We start from the raw sequence: 7228 nt of genomic DNA, 5'->3' as shown, positions 1-7228 counted from the left end.
ATCCCATAGTTTTTCAAAGCACTTTTCACAGCACCAAAGTTTGCGAAGCAGGTTTCTTTTTCTTTGTGTCTTGGTGGCTCTCTAGAAAAGAAAGAAATTAAAAGAATATACTGGCACTTAGAATTCTGCCCACGTGTACGGTAGCATACCGGGCGCTGCCTAGTTAACCTCCCTGCCTTTCCGTTCGTCTTTCTCTCTCTTTCTTTCTCTGCCAAAATAGCTGCCGATGAACTATAGTCTTTTACATAGTCGGTCGATGAGTCCCACCAAGCTCTGCGTGGGCACAGTACAAAAATGCCATAACTTTTTTCAGCTTGAAACTTCGGAGCGAGCTTTCGCAGGAACGGAAAGGTATATATCATTTTTGCATAAAATTAATCCCAAGACACCTCGCCCATTGATGATCGCTTCCTTTGACAGTGTTCGTCAGCTAATTTTCGAATAGCAAGTTCTCAGATATGCAGGTCTTGAAACTCCATCCTGTCTTCTCTGAATCTTCTGCAACATAAATTTTCTGTATCCTAAAAATGCGCATTTGTTATAATATATGTTTTCAGGACACGCTCAAACATATTCATTCCTTAAAACGGATTCTTTGGTGAGTTGGTAAGCTATTTTAAACAGAACAGCGCGCAGTTTAACAGCGACAGTCGACAGGGACGTCTTGGTCGCGTCTCCCTCGTTGTCCCTGTCAGACTGCGCCCTGTTCTGTTTAAAACATTCATTCCTCATGCACATATTAAAAATTTAGAAGTTCCTGCAAAAACCAGCAGTTCAATAATTTTAACTCCTTCTACATTTCTTTCAGCAAAAGCTTCACCAGAAAACCAGATGATCCGGCCAGGGAGCCTACACTCTTCGAGAAAAAGCACGGAATCTTTCTGCGCTCTTTGCGTAAATAAAATAAGTATAGTATAAAATCTCACACCTGAAGGGCGAAGGGTGCGGACGTTATTTCTCACACGGTCGTTTCGCTTCTCGTTTTTAACCGTGCGAACTCTTTTTGGATAAGGAGGGCACTGTAAGATAGAAAGAAAGCCTAATATGTGCCTAAAAACGCTTCACTGTGTTTAAATGACGAAACGTATTTAAAAGCATACGCATTTAAGTAATTTCTCAGAGGCAAGCGTACGGTGAGTATCAGGCTGGTATATTTCTTCGCGTCCACTTGTTTTTTCCTTCTTGAAATTCCGGAAATATATTTTGCGGACTTCATTTTCGAGTGCGCTATCTAAAACAGTGAAACGAAAGCCGCTGTTCTAGTATGAGCGACAAAGCTGATTACCCAAATAAATTTGACTAGTGGCAACTTACATCATGGAGTGCTGCACTATTGTTTTCGCTAAACAGAAAGCAGACGATAGCTCACATTTTCTTTACGTTATTTCTTCTGTCGCCCTCTTCAAATCAAAACATCCTGGCTAAATTTTTGCCTGCGCACTTTGGAGCAGGCCGCACATTCAATCCATCCCGCTACAAAGGGATCATGAAAATCATAGCATTCCATAAATCACACTGTATTGCAGAAATCATTGTCATTTCTTTATTTCCTCCCATTGCCGCGAAGTTTTCCGGTGTTACTTTGCGCATCTTTTGTTCGTTACCACCGTACGTGCAAACCATTGGCTCGTTTATTTTTTCGTCATATTTAAAGAGCTGTCTCGAGCAAACGTACTGTGTGCTCCTAAACCCAATCCGAATGACTGCAATAACGTGTAAATCAGGGCTATCGCGAGAATGTTGGCCTATCAAGAAAATTCTCAATCATTTAAAAAGAGCAGGGGGTGTCGGCCAAAGTCGTTTCGACCGCGGTCGTTTTCGAGTGCCCGTCTCATTTTGAAGTATTCAAATAATCAGTAAATCAGTAAACTGAGCAAATATTCAACTAATAATTAAATAATAAACAGAATATTTCCCAAGAAAAAGCGGCAAATGATGCATAAGAATAGTTTCTAAAGAGTTCGCTTTTCTTATTTTCCCAAGAAAAATAGCTTGGCCAATAAAGAAAACACTAGAATCCTTCACCTGCTTTCTACCCGTCTGCGCTCGTTACCGGAAAGAGAAAATATATTCTTTTGCAGGCGTGGTTAATACCACACGATGATAAAAAACAGTACGCGAGAAATATTTCAAGCACTCAAAGAAGAAGGTAAGTCATCGTGGCTGAGCAGCAATATTCGTCACTTAAGTAGCCCGATTACGACAGTGCAATGAAGAAGGAAAGGTGAGAGTTTTTGTACTTTCTTTTAGAACGCAAATGCATAGTAGGTTGCTATGAGACGCGGTATTTCACAAGGAAGACGTATACGCTTGTTTTCCGAAGCAATACATTAGCTGCCAATAAGGATTGCTTCCCAGTGTGCAACAAAAATGGCATGGTGAAACTTTTCAGGCAGTGCAGATCCCTGGCCTCTGCTACACTCATTTTTCTTGCATTGAGTTCCTCCTAGTATTTATCCGCAATGGCTTGCTTCACTACGCGAGAGTGTCCATTTTTAGCGAGTACGGTAAACAGGAGCTTGCCCTCATTATGAGCGGAATTTCACAAAATTGCAGGGGGGGCGGGTCTTTTTATTTCAAATGTTTGACAATTTACAGCAGGAAACCATAGATGGGCAACCTTCTGCAATAAGCACTGAATGAAGGCCGGTTCCTCCACTCGGTAGTCATAGAGCGGTATGCTTGCGCCTAAAGCGGAATTCACACGAGGAAATTGTGTAGGCTGAGTTCGATGTCATTGGCGGCCAGCCGAACACCTCTCCCTGTCCCCACCCCAAGGCGAGGACAGCCACCAGGGGACCTCGCCATTGCAGATTAGTTTAATCAATGCGGTATTGGACTGCGGAAACGCAACATCGGTGTCTACGTACAAACCACGTTCGCCAACGAGATGTCAGCATGCTGCCGAACCAGCTTGTTGCCCTACATCTTGTCAGACCACGCGAACGGTAGGAAAACAGGAAAGGTGTCTCGAGTGCTGGTTTGGTATTACAGCGTTCGGCAACAAGAACAAGTGACAAACGGTGTTCATCAACACATGTTTGCCCTGTTAGTCTTCTGGGCAAGTTTCCCGGCGACAACACACCAGTCAGAGCATGCAATGCATGCAAGCATGCACTTTTCGGAGGTTGACTGCCTTCTTGCCTTTCGTGTTGGAAAAAAAGTTACTTTCGTCGCGTTGGTGTGTACGCGCTAAACATTTTGCAGGAGGACGTCTGCAGGTGGGCAGATGGAGGTATTATGGTTACTGAGGGGCGATGGGCAGAAGAAATATGTATCTGTATTAAAAGGGTTCACTCCAGACAAACGGGAGCGGAGGAAGCCACGGTGTTGACATAAGTGGTGGTTTTAGAAGTCACATGGTCGGAAAGTAGTTTGCACTTGTCTGATGCATGTAGGCTCGAGGCGCGCAGAGTTGGGCGAAGGAATAAGAAGGTGGCCGGAGTGACGTCATTCTTCGAGGGCCTGTTGTCTGTGCTTGTGGTGCTTGGATCATTCGTTTTTTCGGTCCTCAGCTTAAAGCATAAAGAAAAGTTTGCTCAGAGAGTTGTCGCAAGCGAAAGCATCCGCCCGTTCGTTCCCTTCTCTCTCCTGGTGTCCGCCGATTGATCCCAGGAAGATGTGCATATTTGAGGTGCTGCTTATGGTATTGCTCAGCTTGGAGTGAATATATCCTGCGAGTATGATGTGATGGTGGCGAAGTTATAGAGTGCGCTTTGTGTACGTGTGTACGGTGATGACGTTTGTTTGGTGATGCGTGCGAAGGATGGCTTCGGCGATTCACTCCTGTTTCAGTGCGGCATTGTTTGAAACACCGTTAGGATGACTGACTTCCTCGTAACTCTCATAAAAGTATTGTGCGATACCACTTCTTTCACAACGCAGTTGGTATAACCGTATTCTTTGCTTGTGTGGCGTTCGATCATGGTGCAACACCTGACGTGACCAAGATGTGGCCATGAGACATCACGTAACAGTCCACGCGCAGCACCTCGTGAGCAGCGTCGGTCAGGTGACAGTGAGCCATTAGGCCTCCGCGAGCATGCAAGCCGTCCAGGCACGCTCACCATTCCCCGGTCACGTGGCCATCGACGCATCTAATTTAACAACGAATGCCCTCATTAAAGTCTGTGGCGCTGATCAAAACAGAACGGCTCAGAACGAACCACAGGATGACGCCCCGCTGTTCGCGGAGCAAGAGTACTGAGCGCAAAATTATGAAATATCTCAGCAAACCCAAAACATTATCGAGAAAGCATAATCATATAGTGCTTTTCTTCGCCTTCCTCAATTATTGCTTGCGGAGAAACCTTTTTGCTTACATAAACTTTTGACACTCAGCAAGCATACAATCAAACAAAATTTTCATATTATGCCACCCAGCTCTCAGTTTGCCTTTTACTATCTTCTGCATTTGTCATTCTGAGTTTTGTTTTTCTTTCTGTTCCCCTAAAGTTATCATCAAGTAGTGCTATCAGCTATAATAAATTTAAGCGCTTTGAACATAAAGACAACAGTGCAGCGGCCATTCGAAGTGTACAGGTGTGCTAGCACTACCCAAAAAAAGAAAATCGATGTAAGACACGCCGCACCATTTGTTTGTCAGATGGGCATCCCACTGATTCCAGAACTGCAAGAAAAAAAACAGAAAGATTGGTTGCAAATAGGAATAACCCATCTGCTGAGGAAAGCTTATGGTGGTATATAGTTAACCCACGAAGGAGAACAATGAAAAGGGGAGGGGTAGGAGGGAGCAACTCATGCAATTCTTATGCTCACGGTGAACACACGATAAAAGACTTCAGGCGTACACTGAAGATACAGCGGAACAAATTGCATCAAAATTTTTATTTGAGGCAATCTACCTGGACTGCTCATTCACAGCTATAATGGCTATAAGCAAAAGAGCGTATTTTGAACAAATTAGACCCGCTAAGCAATAGATATACTTTCAATGAGTGATTAAGCGTTGAGAGACGTGTGAACCAGGTAGAATCTGTTCTGTTCGAAAAGTTGAAGTCCTGTGCTAGAGTTTGATTAAGTATTGAAGTATGTAAATGCGTAATACAGGATGCCATTAGTGTGATGCATAGTTTTAACAAGCGTGGCCCATTAATAATGGTCTCAACCCCTACACTTCTTTGTCAATCATTAGGCCTAATCTGATCGGGCAGAAATCCACGAAATCTGCAACGCATCAGTTTACAGCTCAAATGCATTTATGATGGAACTTCGATTTCATCGCTGTTTTTAGTTTTACATGATGGAGATTAGTCTGGCATGAAACAGCCCGTAATAAATATTGGCGTGATTACAGAAAAACACCTACAAATAGATTCTCACTGAGAACACTATCCAACTGCAAAAGATTACATATATCACAAGTCTATTGCTCAAATAACAAGTATAGCTGTCAAATATTGCGCACCTTCTCGTTAAAGCGATTTTGTGTAGTTTAAACACATATGCTACATAGATAGATATTAGCTAAACGCACTTGTATTCTTATCATCCATGCGTCATAGCGGAATCTGAGACACTTATGAATCCCTCCATCGACTAGCATCCCTTCAAGACCTTTCGATAAAAAAAGCGTAACGTTTGTTCATTCCCCACAGCGGCAGTATTTGCCAATGCAGTTAGGATAAGGACCATATTGCAAACAATCCCAGGCGTGATGGCTTACTGACTGGAGAGTTCTGATGCTATGCTCTAATTCCTGGGATGCGGTACTGGACAGGGGATACGCAAAAAGCCTCCGAGATGCAAAAACATCAGGGTGCCGTCTCGATATGGGCGGATGTTAAGGAATCAGAGGTAATCAAAATTAATGAACAGCCCTCCACTGCGGCGTCTCTCATATCTCGCGACCACCTTTTAGACGTTAAAGCCCACATATAATACATACCTTACTCACCTACACAATATTTTCACAAGGAAGTGTCTGATATCTAACAACAAGCCTAAAGGGCGGGTAGAACTCACTATAACTTTTAGGAGCCTAAACACATGGATTTGGATTGTAGCGGCGCAAAAACTAGATAGTATTCATTACATTAACTTGTCAAATGCAACCACAAGGGCTAAAATAGAATCAAATTAAAAAAAAACAAGATTCTCTTTTCAAGCTTTCAGGTTGGCGTACCACATGCTTAAGTGCGACTGCACAAATAACAACAAAAATTGGTGTTGGTTTAGCTCTGGTTAAACCTGCAGTGACGCGTTAGCTACAGCTGGCTGAGTGAAACTTGGTAACGTGACCAACCACGTTACGATACACGTGATTAGCCACGGCACCGCGCCGCCGGCAGCTGCTCCGCACCACGTGACCAACCACGTGACAGCGTGACGGCGCAGCCACAGGGTCGCGGCGCCGCCACGCCGAAGGCTCGAAATTCTACCGTAATGCAGCTATCGCTACAAAAACAAAGCGGCGCAATACGTGAACCCATCACCACACACTAGGGAAGAGCGTAAACGCTGATATAGACCACGCCAAGAGTCTCTCATAGCCTGAGTCACTTTGGGACATTAAACCCCCACAAACCAGACTACGTCAAAGTCACGAGCATCTATGGCGAATCTGAAGTGTATTTAAATCCAGCGATGAGATCGGCACAGTGTTCGCCATCTGGAATACCTTGACGCCGGTGCGACCTTATGGGACTTGTTCTGCGCCTTACTTGCAGCAAGGAAAAGCAAGAAGCAGCATACCATAGCCGCTGACGGGAACATCGCGCACAGTTTGCGATAACTTCTTTTCCCTGAACGCAAGGCGTTGTGCCCGAGATAGCCAACACCGATTATATTCTATTAGATTGCACGATTCTGGGCAGTAAAATATTTTTGATAGCGCTGCTTCGAGGTTTGGCCATACAGCTGTGCTTTAACAACCAACCACTTCCTTTTTCTTACTGTACAAAACTCTTCACGTGAATTTGTGTTCCTTCTGGCGCAACCTTTGTATTTAGACGTTTAAGTGCGGTTGGTGAAGAGCGGGCGTGTCCTTTATATGTTATGAACAAAAGCCTTTTGGTCTGGTTAAAACGGACATAAACTTGCAGGACTGATTAATTACGTTACATTACATGTACTCCAGGCACTTCGTATAACTTCATTCCCTCATTTTCGTTGTTCTCAGCACCGGATCGAAATTATCGGCCATAAATTTAAACAAGTTCTTTTCTTGAATTGTTGAACTGCAGTTTTTTTCTGAATATTTTGTTAC

At 43.8% G+C, this 7228-nt stretch overlaps 1 long non-coding RNA gene across 1 annotated transcript; it reads right to left on the bottom strand.

The window, feature by feature from the left end:
- Window positions 1–6772, bottom strand: LOC144135170 (uncharacterized). The gene is made up of 4 exons (XR_013315397.1): window positions 6684–6772; window positions 4593–4630; window positions 929–1019; window positions 1–81 (listed from the first exon to the last, which is right to left on the bottom strand). It is a non-coding gene; the product is annotated as an uncharacterized LOC144135170 (long non-coding RNA).
- Between the last annotated feature and the right edge of the window lie 456 nt (window positions 6773–7228).

The sequence above is a fragment of the Amblyomma americanum genome, chromosome 5 (genome assembly GCF_052857255.1).
Source record: "Amblyomma americanum isolate KBUSLIRL-KWMA chromosome 5, ASM5285725v1, whole genome shotgun sequence".
Classification (NCBI taxonomy): domain Eukaryota; kingdom Metazoa; phylum Arthropoda; class Arachnida; order Ixodida; family Ixodidae; genus Amblyomma; species Amblyomma americanum.
The sequence above is the reverse complement of the archived record's forward strand: the minus strand, read 5'-3'. Positions and strand labels throughout refer to the sequence as shown.